The 16,099-nt window shown below is 40.4% G+C and overlaps 1 protein-coding gene across 1 annotated transcript in view; it reads right to left on the reverse strand.

Annotated features, from left to right (window-relative positions):
• Positions 1–16,099, reverse strand: part of lrmda (leucine rich melanocyte differentiation associated) — a 206,689-nt gene that overhangs the window by 79,239 nt on the left and 111,351 nt on the right. The gene's annotated exons all lie outside the window — the stretch shown is intronic.

Consider the following 16,099-nt stretch of genomic DNA (forward strand, 5'->3'; position numbering starts at 1 on the left):
ACACTTCCATGTACGACCTCATATGACTACATTGCTATTGTAAAATCATTGTAAAGAAATCAATATTTTGGGAGAATTATGTCAACATCGACCTATCATATATGTTTTCAGTGCAACTTGCAACTCTGTTTACTCGAAGCTGGAAGGTTTTCAGGGCCTTAACGAGTGTGTTGAGTATCACAATAAAAGCCAGGAGTAGGTCTTGCTTGTAACACACCTATTAATAGGCTTCATGATTGACATGGAGGTGTGTCAACAATAAAAAAAAAAAAAAGTGAGAAAAAAACAAAGTTATTGATTTGACCTTTGGGAAAGTTCCTTCTTTGATCGTTGTTGTTTTTGCCTCGTCTTACGCCACAAAAGCAGATAATAGAACATGTCACGGCACAAGGCAGTTTGAAATTGAATGCCATCATTTGAATTTTAATGTTACATTTTCTGCGACAACTCTGTCGATGCATAATTGGCACAGAATCCCAGTTTGGATGTACATATTTATCATTCAGCGTGAGACACTCAAAGACAGCGACAGATATGTTACTTTGATGGGATGACAGTCAGATGTGGAAAAAAATAAAAAAGAGAGAGAGCTGCAAATCAACTGCCGCGCTGTCAGTTAAGGTTTTTGTCACAAACTTGCACATAAACATGCAAGATTAGAAAAAGGCAAACAAGCTGTAAGCCGGAATCAGTGTCCTTGCTCCAGAATTATTTAAATAGGCTTATTTTATTCAAGCAGAATAACATTAAGATGACAGAATTTTTTTGGGAAAAAAAATCATAGTAAATGATGGATGCTTATTGAGAAAACACCCTTTACATTATGACAAACTTGACAGTGTGTAAGTGCAATTATTTATCATACAACTGAACTTTTGAAAGCAGTGTACACATTTACCTAGAGTTACTTACTGTATTTATAGTATACACTTGTAATTTTATAACACAAGATCTACTGATCCATATACATTTGTAGTACAACTTTAACAATGGTGATCAGACAATCTTGTTGCACTTTGTCTTTACTGAAGGTGGCTTTTCTGTCTCTCGTTATCTGACATGACAGCTTAAAGGGAGGTATGTGATTGGCTATGTGCCCAGTGTAAACCATGGGCAGCAGTGCAACTCCATGTAACCCACCCCCCTCTCTCACTCACTTTCTCCACACTGTCTCCCCTCCTCGCCTTTCTCTCCATGTCTTACCGCTGGCCCATTACCTTTACAGAGTGAGGCTCATTAAAGAAGGCAAGTTGAGTCAAATCTTTCTGTAATTCAGCAGAGGTGAATTGCTGTCAACATCATTAACCGTCATTTCTCCAACTCACTTCGGTACTTATGAAGTGTTCTTTATTGTGTAATGATCCAAATCTCTTCTCTAAATCGCCCCTCTTCAAAGGCCCTGGAGGACATACCACCCATGCAGCCGCCTGACATGCTAGAGGGCCAGATTAAACGTGGCTCCATCATTATGCTCCTCTTTGTGGTTAAACAGATCCAGCATTTCATCCTGCACTTCAGCAAGCAGGTCCTGTTTCTCAGAGGGAACAGAGCGGAAGAGAGATCAGCAGACCGAAATAGTTCAGTGAGAGAGGGATATTGGTTTTCAAACATGGCTGTCTTGTCTATGTACAGACATATCTTCTGCTAATGCCGCATAGTTTGTCTGAGCTTTGCTGCATCACAAGACCAAATTTCTGCCAACACCTTCTTTTCTCCCTTTCTATTTTTTTTTGTAATACTGTTTACAGATAGCTCACTGATCACATGAGGCCATTGGCCAGGCGGGCTCCATGGCTAATTACAGTGAGAGCTGCCCTGCTTGTCATGCTAGATGTCCTCTGAGCCCTGTCTTAAGAGAAGCCTCCTTTGTGCCTCCGCCATTGTGTGTCCCCCAGTGCTCAGTATCATGCTATGCGATGTCCTCCAGGCCTTGTGTTGGGGGAAGCCTCTTTTGTGCTGGCACCATTGTGTGTCCCAGGGCTGAACCCCCTGCTAGGTACGAACACAGACAAAGTGCAGCAGGGGAATGCTTCTCAGAGGCCTAAGACCTACAGTATATCTTCAAACAATTTATACAAACAAAAACGGCTGCTGTGCTGCAGCGAGAGTAGACAAGGAAAAGCAGATGAATAAGCAACATCAATTACTGGGGCTTTGACCTGCAAGCCCCCACACCATGGCACACATTTCACACCAAATCGCCCCAGATTGAAGTTGACACTGCTGGAGTGGAAACACTGACCCCTCACAAAGCTAGCGCTTCAAACCTAAGAGCAGAGAAAGGCAGGGGGCATTGACAACCTACATAGACCAAGGCCAACGTGGAAAGGAGAGAAGGAGGAGGGGTATGAATTAAAAAAAACAACAACAAGACACACACACATAATAGGTCCTAGTTTGGTTCAAAGTGAGACAAAATGGCTCAATTTGAGCACTTAGGCCATCGAATTGGCCCAGCTGAGGTACAAGAGGAACATGCAAGGGGACAACCGCATCAGGCCACTGATAAGGAGCCATGAGAGGAACAAAGCCGGATGTCCAACAGGCTTACCAGTGAACCTGAGCAGGACTGGACCCTCTATAAAGCTTATTTTAGCCTCACAGCTTTACCCCCCAAAAGTGCCGCTTCCCCTGAAGCCTTTTTACTCCAGCACATAAAGCCTGCTTCTACTTTGTAAGCTTGGACAAAAGGAAAATAAACACATGGGTCACATTTGTTCAACACACAGTACATTGGTCTAAGAAAAAGTTCCTCTAGGACCCATTTAAAAAAAAAAAAAAAAAAAAAAAAAAAAAAAAAGAGCTACCACTTTAAATTTGAACACCTACTTTCCAATTCAGCACCTTAAAAAGAGCCTGTTTTCATTTTGATTTTGATTAAAAAAAAGAAGAAAAAGCGTGCCGCCAAAGGTGAGAAAAGATCACACAATCCAATCACAGTTTGTCAATACAGTGTTAATTAATCTAATAATGGACCGCTCTGAAAAACATGCCCCAATCTGACAAGAAGACACGCAGTCGAGCAGCAGCATACCAGCACACTGACACATTTGGGGGCACCGGGATTTGGATAGAGACAGTCCTAACAATCTCCCAATTAGCCAGAGGGAAAGCAGAAAATATGTCTGGGGTTCATGGAGCAAGCGTGAAACTTAATAATATGACATGGCATTCAAAAACAGAGCATGTCTTTTTATAGCCATGTGAAAATGAAACGAAAATAAAAAGAGGAACAAGAAGGAGAAGGTGCTTGTCTTTTTTTATTAAAAATAAATGTTTTCAGGGCCTTTTCTGTTTTGTCGTGGATTTGCTGGAAGTGGAAATGACATGATGAATGTGATAGACACACAAGTAATAAAAACCATGAGGGAAACAGATGCACTAATTATAAAAAGACAAGAAAGGGGACAATGTAGCATTTATTATGAGGGTGAATGTGGGAACAGTAAATGAAACGAGCTTGAAACCAGTTAAATGCTTGTAATGCTCTAATTACTACATATATACAAACGAAAAGACCTTGTTTTGTGTAGTTATGGGATCTAATTTTCAGCTAATACACATATTTGTTCATACAAGAAAGATATAAACTGAAAAAGTATTTTCTTAAAAATTGGCACTAGTCATCCGAAACAATACTCAAAGGTTAAACCGTGCATTACTTTCCCACCCGGGATAATTTCCAGTTTAATAATATGAACATTATGGAAGTCATTAGCAAATTTAATGAAAGCCTAAAACCAATTTTGCCTCCATGAAACCATGACACATTGATAGACAGACTCGTCGGTCTGTCAGACAGGGCACAGCGTTATTCACAAAGAATATCAAATCCCAACATTATCACTAACTATTGAACCCATCTAAAAGCTCCACATGCTGCACTAATGTATAGGGCTTACGTGTGAGCACCTGTTTCAAACAATGGAGGGCCCCTCGCCACCAGCCTACCCCCCAATCACAGACATTCAAACGGAATGATAATGGAGCCAATGCCAGTCAGTCAGTCAGTCAGCTGTCTTTGCAAATGGAAATCCACAGAAAAGGTGGAGATGGGAATCATTTTATCTAGTTGACACACATTACAACGGAGAATTTCAAAAGAGTAAGATGGAAGCTCTCAGGTCAATTATGGTGTCAAGGCTGTCATCTTGCAATGAAATATATACCTTTGAAGAACACTTTACTCGAGGGATGGGGTAAAAAGAATGGGAAGATGTACTGTTTAACCCAGAGACCATATAAGAATATCAGAGATGATGGAGTAAAACGTGGCATGATAATGGACCATTTTCACTGAGCACACTTTGTCAAGGGGGACAGACTGCACCCACTTTCTGAAGGGTAGCATCGAGGAAGATTATTTTGGCGACTGCAGCTTGATTAATGGCATCAGCTGAAACAAGGTGCTTCGTCATTAAGATAATAGGGGAAAAGTAATTTAATATATGTGATTTAAGTTAGCTAAGCCGGGCACTATTCCGTTTTTTGGGGATTTACATTTTCTTTCTGAGTCTCCGCAAACTAAACCATTGAAAAACCATACATTCCTCGTTAAACAACTACTTTAAATAAGGAAAAAAGGTTTTGAAAGCACCGTACCAAATATACAAAACTTCTCTCCATTCCTTTTTTGTATTCTCGCCTCCAAATGTAAATGTCCTCGCCCTCTGTTCAAGATATAAAATACTAACCTTGAGACAGTGAATGACAGAGGGAATTATGGGTAATTGTAGTGTCAGAAAGGGAGACAGCTGTATGATGAGATTCTGTGTCATTTAGACAATCAGAAACTTAAGAGGCAGTGTGACACATTTCTCCCCCTCCATTCGACAGGGCTCCTGACATGGCTGGTGATAATTTCCAAGGGAGAGAAAAAGAGAGACAGAAAAGAGTGAGTGCAGAGAGCACAAATGAAAATGGAAGTCACAGAAAGAAAGGTGTGATTTTTTCCTCTTCCATATGCAGCGTGGGCCAAGTGATAGCCTGTGTGTGCTGCATTCATTGCTGGAATCAAGACGAAATACCCCCTTACATGTCAACCTGCCAGCCAGATAAGAGGTGTCTGAAGCTCTGTATGAGATTAATACTTCCCAGCAAGAAATGACACAGGATGTGAAGGGGGACTTTTGATCCCTGTGTGGTGAAGCCACATTAACAACAGAGCAAGACTTACTACTGAAGATACATACAGTACTTCCTGCTAGGGTCAGGCATGTACGTGGACAATTAGCAATACAAAAACATGCCTTACAGTAAATCTAACATCACAAATGGAGAAAAACAACATTCAGTATAGTTGTTAGTTTTCACACGTTCACTCATGCCATGACGAATAGGAGATAAATGAAAAGGATGTAGTGCCTGTCAACATAATGAATTCAATAAAAAGCAACATTGTCTGCTTTGTCACACTTCAAAAGCGGTGATGTGTAATTACAGTTATTTGTAGAAATAGCCGTCATTATCATCAGTGAGTGTTCTTCCAATCTAACCAATGGGAAGAAGCTCAACATGCATCTAATGGAAATATGCTATGATAAGAAGACACAGAATAGAAGAAAAACAGCTAGTGTAGCTAAATATTAAACTGCAGTTAACTGTGCTGATTTGAATATTTTCTATTTTTAGCAAGCATTCATTCAAATGGTCATTTAAGTTCATAGTAGTAGTAGTAGTAGTAGTAGTAGTAGTAGTAGTAGTAGTATGCCAAAGCTTAAAGCTAAATCTTAAAGAAAATAAACAAAGCAGAACTGTTCATTTCAGATGTTCATACAATCTGATTTCCACTGCATGTATTCACTGAGTCTTTGTTAGACTACAAGACAGCTGCATAATGAAAGTGAAAACAACACAACCAAGGTAAGTAGCATTAATCCCAATGCAAATATCTTTGAGTTTCTTTGTAAAGCAAAACAAAAGTGATACTCATTTAGAAACTGCGAAAAAAGAAGGAATGCCACATAACACTAAAACACAGATACAGAAAGATGAGCAAAAATCCTGAGACTGAATTCAACTAGTAGTAATGAGTAAGATGATGAAATGCCAGAAATAACCAATTATAAAAAGTTGAGAATAGTGCTTAACAGTACGTTATTACTTAGCTATGTGTAGAATCGCAAGGGATTCTGTTCTCAACAACACTGTCTGATAATCTAAGGCTGACAAATGTAACTCAATTCGACTAGTAGAGTTGAGACATGTTTATGAAAAACACGGTTTATGTCTTTGGACTGTTTGGACTGTAAGTTTATGATGTCACAAACGCCCACGCTCATGCCATATGTCTGCCCTCAGCATGTACCACTGTCCAGCCTTTTAGCTGGAAGAGAAGAATACCAAGTGGTCCTTCCATTGCAGAGCTAGCAAGCTACAAGACTGAGGAAAACTTGTGATTGGCCTGGGTGTACATCACTCAGAAAAGAGTCAGCCAATCAGAGGAGAGGGTCATTGACATCAATGCAACTCGATGACAGAAGAGAAAAAAAAACAGCCTGATATTGGTAGCGCTCGAGAGAAATGTAAAACGATACTGAGATGGTTTTTGAGGTTACGCAGCTAAGGAAGGACCAAATCAAGGAACACACAACATCAGTGATTCTTCAAATTAAGGGATTTTCTGTAGCGTTTTCTTGTAAACAATAAGGTGATGTTAGCTATTCAGTTTTACTCACAAAAACACACTGTGTGCATCCTTGAAGGCTATTAATCATGTAAAATATATTTCCTGCTTGATTAGTTGTTGTAAATGTACACTGTGATAATTAACAATATTGATTAATATACAAAAAATATATTACAATATTTTTGGTAATATTGCCCCGCCCTTATCAACACCATCTTTATCTTCACTTTTGTTATTAAAATAATCTTAAAAAAAACACATTATAGGGTCAAATTCACTGCCAAACCTGGTGCCTGAAGCCCAACATAAAGAACTGCTGTGGCGAAAAGACAGATAATGCTCTGAGTAGAGAAGAAAGAGAGAGAGAGAGAGAGTCCTTCTCTCTTTTCTCCCCGTTTCATTCCCTCCTATTTTTCCTTCCCTCCATTCTGCAGTTGTGTGTCCTGACCTTGCAGCTTCTATGGCCCATCCATCTTGGGCTGCTTAGCCATTTCGCTGGCTTCATACTGCGCAGATTAACACAATTCATCACCACAATCATCCTCCATTCATCACCCTTTCCAATGAATGTTTTGACATCCAGTTAATTTTCTGCTGATGATTTATCAAATTATAATTACCATGCTCTGAAGGGCTCATTTATTATGTTGATACATGATAATGATGCCAAAGTGGATTGAATTTTAAGTAAGTTCTCCCTGCGATTATAACATATGCGTTATTGTGAATAATGCGGTGCGATTTGATTCTTTACGGCCTGGACATTCCTGAGACAGTCTTAATGTTATAAAAATCAATGCAAAAAAAAAAAGGAGACAAAGTGGGACTGTTAATTCAATTTTTTTACAGAACAAATTGTTTGGCTGGGGTGCAGCAAGCATGAAAAAGTTCAATTAGATTCAGAGCTCCCATCTTAGATGCTCAGTAATTAAAGAGTGCACTAATTCAATCAGGGGTAGGACTCAGGCAGAGGGAGTTAGGCTGTTTCTTAATAGGTTATAGGTTATTTCTCACATACTGCCCACATAGGCACTTCATTAGCCTTCTGCTTTACAATTCACTCAGCTTTTCAGCCTCATTATTATCCAGGTTTATTAAAATCCAATGGGAGCCTATCTGTTTCTATTACTGACGAGCTGACCAGCCTAATGCACTGGGTCACCGTTAAGGGCAAACACACAAACTGCTGTATATGAGCAGTGAAAGAGGAATAGTAATAGCTATTGAAAATGTGTTTTTTCTTTATCTATATTGGCGAACAGAGTTGGGAGCCTAACTAAGCTAGTGTGACCTTATAAAGCTCAAACACACATCCAGTTGCCCTGACAAATAACTTTTCTCCATATGATAGATGATTAAATCTTTTCAACAGAGAAGTAAATTCAGCAGGGCAAATTGGTTTCAGATTTTTTTCCCTCTCCCTTTTGTCATTTTAAAGAAAAAAACTTTTGCGCAGGCACTGGCATTTGATCCTTCGACCCATGCTTAGACACCAAGCTAAATCACTGGTCAAAAGATGGAGGCGGTTTGCGCAGAGCTGCAGTGCATTCTGGGGCAGAGGCAACCAGCTCAGGGAGATGAGGGCTTAGGAGGTGTTAAAGGTTATTGAATGCTGGAGAATTCTCCTGGCGGCGGGAGCATTGTTTACAGCTATCTATTTTTTTGACTCTTTGCCCTTGGGCTGTGGCCCATAAACAGAGCCGCAATCCCCGACACCCCAGCTAGTGGAGAGTGCAGAGCATAATTGTGAGTCCCCCTTGGATGTCCCAAAAGTGAAAGATGTGTCTGGTAAGTGAGAGAGGTCAAACACGAGCATGGATATTTATTACATGCACTGCAACCAGATGGAGGCGGCCCATCCATCAAGCAGAGCTGTCACGCCGGTCACAAACGTTTCCCATAAAGACACCCCACCACCACCACCACCACCACCACCACCACCCCCTCGCTGCCTCTCGCTCTGTGAAGGCAGGAGGTCCATCCGCATGGCAGGAAAGAGAGAGGAGGGAGTGCAAAAGTGCAAGGAGACTTGTTTTTGCACAATTTCAAACTTTAAAACCGGCGCAGCACATCCACAGTTTGACAACCTTTCCATGACTCCATTGGCTGCACCGTTTTTCTCTCATTAGTGCTTTCTTTCTCTGAACTTGACCTGGCCTATTTTTAGCGATAACTTTTATCAATACTGCTGTGACCAACTGTGTGGACAGTTAGAAAGAGCAGGATGAGACGGCACGCAGTGCCACAGTTAAGGGAGATACTGAAGGAGTAGAAAAGGGGAGCAGCGGAAGGGCGTTTCTGACACTTGCTCCCTTATTCATCAGACCCTCATAGCCCCGTCGGTGACAATGAAAAGATTTCACAATACAGCCACGGCAGAAACTCATTCTGGCCCTCATCCATCATGCTCAGCCCGCTAGCCGTTCCACTGACCTAATCTGTGATGCCTCGCTGCCTACACCCAGTTCCTTAAAGGCAGGCTTCATTACTGTGAGAGAGAGCAGGAGATAGAGGCCAGGGGCCAAGGGCCTGGAGAAAAGGGCCGTGGTAGTCAGATACACACAGAGACTTAAGGTACATTAAACACTCAGACGGCCGACTGTCACAATCACCCACTTCCTACAGCAAAGAGGAACTGCAATACACACCGTCACTGATGATGGCCTTTGGAGAGAAAGAATATAAATATAGCAGAGAAGTAGGGCGGAACTGCTGGTCAATTTAGTCTGATTAACTTTGAAAACACAATCTCACTGTCATGGAAATGTCCGCCTAACAATCTAACAGCCTTCTCTCCATCCATCAATCAAGTGATTAGGCAGCTTGTTACTGTCACAAACAATTTTATAGTTGATGACTGACAGAACTTGAATCAGATATGCCAAACTCACAGAGGCTGTTAAGCAGAGTTTGAGATACAATTCTTGCACCGGCCTGATGATGAACAGATACCTTTTTTTTCTTTTCCATACTAACCATTGTTCTCCCTTCATCCATCCACTGTGTGGTGCCTGCTCTGGGTTGCTGAATGTTACTTAACCAAAAAGGGGTTGGACAGATGGAGGCTGTCTTCCTGACCCTGGACCAGCTATTATGGAGCTTTATTCCCTAAACTCCTGCTCTGGGTCTGAGGCCAGACTGCAGAGCCAGCTCCCCTCTCTTATCTCTCTAACTGGTCCCCAGACCCTGTTACCCACTGCTTAATGGAGCCTGTCTCTGCACTGAGGGACAAATTCAATTAGCCTCTCGCTAAACATCTTCAAATAACATTGGTCCAACTCTGTGGGAAAGTGAGCACTGCTGCCATTGAAATCAAGTAAACTGTCTGGGTAGCAATTCTACGACTGTTTGGGCAACATCACACAAATAACTCAACTTTGTTTGGTTTCTGGAATTGTAGTTTCTACGTTTTTTTTTTTTTAACATGGCACGTCTGTATAGACATTCAAATTCCATATTCACATAATTTAAGGCAGTAGGATTGGAGTAGTTGATCAATTTAGCATATTCAAAGCCAAAGATTCTCCGAGTTTTATTTTATGAAAAAGAAATGTTTGGTATAATGCTCCGGGCAAGTCTAGGTTCTTTGGAACTTTGATACTTTAATGGCATCAACCAAATTGCTTCGGCACGATCTCCTGTCAAAAACTGCGATGTCATTCGGTGCCAATTTTCGATACCTTGGCAACATCCAAACCAACATATTTTCATTTTAGAAACATACATTGTGATACATTTACACAGGAGTAAATATCATTAGCGTCAGCATTTACCATATGCAGCCTCTGCTTGGATGGCCTGCCCACATGAATAGAATCACTCGGTTTTGACATAAGTAAATCTTACATTAGAATGCCTTATTTCATTGTTTTTTAAAAAAAATCATTTTTGGGCATAAACATCTTTAACTTGTGTGTGCAGAAGTAACTGATCACTAATTACACTGAAATTCTGAATCAGAGTCCTTAAAGTCTACAACAAATAACAACTCATTAGTGAAATCAAACCTATTTCGAAAATATACATACAAATATCACTGCATTCCTGTTGTTGTGCATCTCTTCACACCTGTCACAACCTTATTTTTAACATACAGTATTACTCATGGCATGATGTCCAACATAATCCTAATACAAAATAAAGAAAAAAAAGAAGTAATCTCCAGCCCCTCCCAAATTGCTATCAATGTTCACTCGATGATCGTTTTACCATCAAATCACCATTGCATCATACATCCTCCCATGTTGGGGGTTGGAGATTAAAGAGACAGCTAATTGACAGGCAAGGCTGCCCAGGAAACACCAACAAGACAGATCAAACTGATGGGAAATGTTTACAAGCCTTACATCAGCACAGATAACATCTGAGGAAGGGATTTTCTTTGAAAGCTCCCATAAATCACAAACCTACCAAAATGTATACCATTGTGTATTTTTTTTTTTTTTTTAAACAAATCCAAAAAAGTTAAGATATTGCTGGATGTGTTTACACTGGATATAAAAGCCAGTACTATTTCCATAACTGCCTGATCATGCAATTTTAGATTGTCTATATTTAAAATAAGATCAAATTCACTTAGCTTTCTCTTGGTGCCTCCTCTGTGCAATGTTTTTGTTTGTTGTCCTATTCTTGTGAATATATTTTAAATTTTAATCTTTTGGATTTTTGTTCTGCTTTCACTGTGTGTATGCAAACAAAAAGAAAAGAAAACAGCATTAGTATCATATTGAAGGCCATATACAGCATGTCCAACCAAATGCAGAGCAAGAAGTCAATAAAAAGCACTGTAATTCAGTGAGAATGGAAGCATTTCCTGTCTGAGCGAGATGCCTTTATAGAAAGCCGTTAAGGAAGAGCAGAGTCCTCGAGTGATTTTTTTTTTTTGTGACAATTTAACTGGTTCTCCTGACACATTAAATGACTATGCTGACAACTTAACTGCACTGCCAATCAATATGTCCTATTACTCTCATTGCCAGAGAGAAAATACAAATATAATGTTGAGGTCAACCTAGGAGTGACAAGGCATTAAGGCCCTATCAATGCTGCTTATTAATGTACATAGCCCATCAAAAACTAAGATGATACCCATTCAAGGCTTTTCTTTAGCCATACTAAATGATATCAGCAAATAAATGCTGATATACATATACACATTTTACATATCTGACACTGAAGATAATTAATTTTTAGTTTTTGGAAAGAGTACTCTGAGTGTGCACAAGCACAAGTGAGGACTAGAAACTAGTGACTGTGTAAAAAAACAAACAATTTGCAACAATGCGGTTCAAACTAAGCTGCCTAACTCCACCCACAGCATTACAACCCAGCAGATTCTACATCAATGTGAGGAGGAGAAGACAATTAACCAGGGGTTTAACCTGTCAATCATGTCCTGTCAACCTATCACACTTGCACTCTCAGGTCCGCCTCCTACTTAACTCCCTCTGTGATACGCTGCTGGCAGTTTGGATGGCTTGACTGACGGCAGTCCTGATCCTGGCACTGGGAGGCGCCTGTGTGGACATCTTGGACATGAGAGAGGGAGATTGGGGCGGACATGTGAGGGTGAAGTGAAAAGGGGGCCTAAAGGATAGAGGGAGAGCAGGAAAATGTGCTGCTCTGTCCTAATTAGATGTGCAAAGGAGCATAAAGTGTCTGCCACTGTAATGATGAGAGCAGGGAGAAGGCTGGAGGAGAGACAGAAAGATATCAAGAAGAGGCACAGACTTGTACAGCAGCTAAGCATGGCATGTAACACAACCAACCACACACAGATGTACAGGGAAATAAAAACAAAATATGAAACATTGACCACAGCATCTCCTGCCTCCTGCAACTCAGTCTAAACGTGTTGGCAAAATGCAACTCTTCCTAAAATATTAGGCTTGTTCAATCCTATACATTTCAAAAGAAGAGAATGTATTCCAGTGTTTTACAGTTGTCTCACTTTAATCTAGCTCTTAAGATAGAGCGACAGAGTGTGTGTTAGATGAGGTGCATGTAGTCAGGAATATAGGCTGAACTCGTTGGCTGTGTATCCCATTACTTTGCTCTCTGCTTCCAACCTTTCGGATTCCATACCGTTCTGTTAACCATCAGCAATTATCTCCCTGTCAGAGCTAAAGGTAACAAATTTCCCCCCATCCAGCCAGCCGCTATCATCCTCTGGACACCAGCATCAACTGACAGCAGCTAAATCACACCAGCCAGCCAAGACTCCTGACAGACAAATGCACTACCTTGGAAAACCTGGGCCCATCACTCTAAGAGGGGAGGGGTGGGAGAGAAAGGAGGGGCGGATGGAAGAGGGAGTCTCTCCCTGCCGACCTTATACCTCCCCCCTCCCCCGTTGCCGCTGTAAGAGATGGACTACCCTGTATGCTGTAAGTGCAGGGCTCCGTTCCCAAATAAGAGAATTATTAATGGAGCTTTCCTTGGTTCTGGTTTATCTTGTACCATCACACCATGTCCCGGTTTCCACCTTTTTACAGATGGACTCAGAAAGCTGGGGCTATGAGTTATCCACGCCGCACCCAGCACCCACAAAACAATGCAAAGGCTCCAACAACCGACACCAAAACTCTGCTACCTGGAAACTTCCTAACACCTGTAAAATGTATGTAATGGGTCCATGAATAAACATAAGCATTTATATTAACACAATCATGTGACTCACCCTACACTTCACAAGTCATATTTTTTTTCACATAAACAACAGAATACAGTTTATTAGTGCAGATTTAACACTGTGATGGGAATGTAGCTAAAATCATGCATCTACACTTTGTTATAAGCTGTGTTATGCCTTGAGTTTAAAAGTTTTTTTTTAAGCTGAATCAACAACGGGTAAATCATTTTGCACTAGCAGAGAATACATCTTATTTATAGATAGAAACTGACATACATTCCCTGGTTCTTGCTTCTCAAACATGTGGATTTGTTGTTTTTCTCTGTAATATTACCTCATAAAAATGTGGGTTTTTGATAATGAAAACATATGTTTGCTGCAAGCTTACAGGAAAAGGCCTGGTAAACACGTTATGGACATGTCATACATCATGGAGCTCTATCTGATGCAGGTGAGACAAATCTCATACTCAACAACAACGTAGCAGTAGTAAAAAGGTTGACAAATGACCTGAGCAGAAATGTGGATGATCCGTGGTGTGGAATACGTACAATTTAGCGTGATTAGTGAAATAGACTGACAGGTGAGGTTCGGGCAAGGGACAAGCTGATTCCTATTCCAAATGACATGACCTTTTTTGTGAGTCAAAATATACACTATAAAAGCCGCAGACACGTCACTGCCGCTCAGCATATCACCTTTCCCAACTCTGCTGCCATTCATTCATTTTTTAATTTTTTTAATTCAGCCCTTTGAATTAAAATGTACGATCCGGCACTGACACATGTGCAAACAAGGTAAAAATAACATAGGCAAGTGCGAATCAAGCTTGCTTCGCATTACGCCAAGTGGTTCACAGCTTTAACAGCTCTTCCCATCAGATCGTATTAGCATACTCATGCAGGTAGATTTCTGTGTGTGACATCCTGTATCAGCAGGGGTGACAGAGGAGGGGAGCTGTACCTGACAGTGACCTGTCAAGCCAGATAGGATGTGTTTAACGATAAGCTGTCTGCCTGGATCGCAAACACACACACACACACACACACACACACACACACACACACACACACACACACACACACACACACACACACACACACACACACACACACACACACACACACACACACACACACACTAGTCCACCACCCAGCTTAAAGAAAGCTCAATGACATTTGAAAACCTCAAAGGTTAGATATTCTCTAAATATCAACTGTCGTTACTTACAGTGCATAATTTGATTATGTGTACAATACCAAATGAGCTACATCAAAATATAACAATAATTGTATACTGACATTTGATCATTACCTTCAACAAGCAGGCCATGTTTTCAGTTTCTTTGTTTGTTTTTCTGTTTGTCAACAGCATTACGGGAAAAACTACCGGTTTGATTTTCATGGAACTTGATGGAAGTTTGCAACGTGGACCAAGGAACAACCCTTAAAGCTTCGAAGCGGATCTGAATCCCAGGAGGTGGATCCACAAATTATTTTGTACTTTCCTTATTATTGCGAGATGGAGCATATTAGTCAATTAAATGTTATACTTCTAGTAGTAGGAAATCACGAGCACTCAAGATTTGATTACGATTCACCCGTCAACAATTCAATTGCATGATGCATCTCGATGTATCCTGATGCAGTTTAGAAGAGTGCAACCCATATTATTTCTTATACACATGTTGATGATAGCCAGGCAGCTGCACAAAGAAAGGCCTTTAGTTCTCGTTCAGTTACTGCAGAACATGCAACTTAGACAGATATGTGGCCAAAAATCTGTTACTATGAAGGGTGGAATAAGGTGGTCTCATGTCAGGTTTACCATAATTGAAAAGTTATTTCATTGACCTGGGCGGGCAGCCGAAGTAGAGCGACGTCTGGGAAACGCTGGGCAATAATTTTATGCCATTACGTTCTGTCACTGCATCAACGCAGAATCCTCCACGTCTGCATTGAATTACATCTTATAATCACGAAAGGTATTCAAACATCACATAACATGTATGCGATGACTCCGCATCACAATCGACAGTCATGGATACCAGTAATCCTCAGGGAAACACATGTACTTGCTAAAACGTAATACAACAAGCAGTTGTTATGGAGTCTCAAGGACAATGGATTCATAGAACCAGAACAACAGCTGAGATATGAGGCTTCAGTGAGGCACAAGGATGTTTTAACATCATGCTAATTCGTTTTAGAAATAGTCGACAATGCAGATTTTCATACCATGGAAGAGTGGACTAGAAGACCAGCTGGATGTCTTCACTCTGTGAGTGCCCTTCTAGTTTAGAAATGCAACGAATTACCTTTTTTCATTATTGAGATAATCAGTCCATGATTTTAAGATTTTTCAATTCAGCGACTAGTTGTTTTGTCAATAATTGTCCGAAAACATTGAAAAATGCCCATCATAAGTGTCAAGTGCTCATGGTGACGTTGTCAAATTGCTTGTCCAGAGGCTCCCTAAATTTGATCGTATAAAACTGAGAAAATCAGCAAATCATCCAATTCAATATGCTTCAAACAGTAAATATTGAGAAATGTTCCTGAATAAATAACTTAAACAACTCCTTGATTAGCAAAATCGTTGACAAACAGTTTTCTAGTTATTGACTAAACAACTGATCAATTATTAATTTCAGCATCAAAATTGATTGTTATTATTATACTTTGCAGTATTAGTGATAGAATTACAGTGGTATGAAAACATAACCTGTATTTTCAATTGTCATGTGTAACCATCTCAAATTAATCAGTGGAGACAATGTAGAGGCAAAATATTCATACAGTTGATGTGGCGCCGTTTATGAATAATGCAACAACTAAATC

Source organism: Brachyistius frenatus, unplaced genomic scaffold, assembly GCF_029030835.1.
Source record: "Brachyistius frenatus isolate BFR_SWC_R1_liver_20210118 unplaced genomic scaffold, ASM2903083v1 Contig_13, whole genome shotgun sequence".
NCBI classification, from domain to species: domain Eukaryota; kingdom Metazoa; phylum Chordata; class Actinopteri; family Embiotocidae; genus Brachyistius; species Brachyistius frenatus.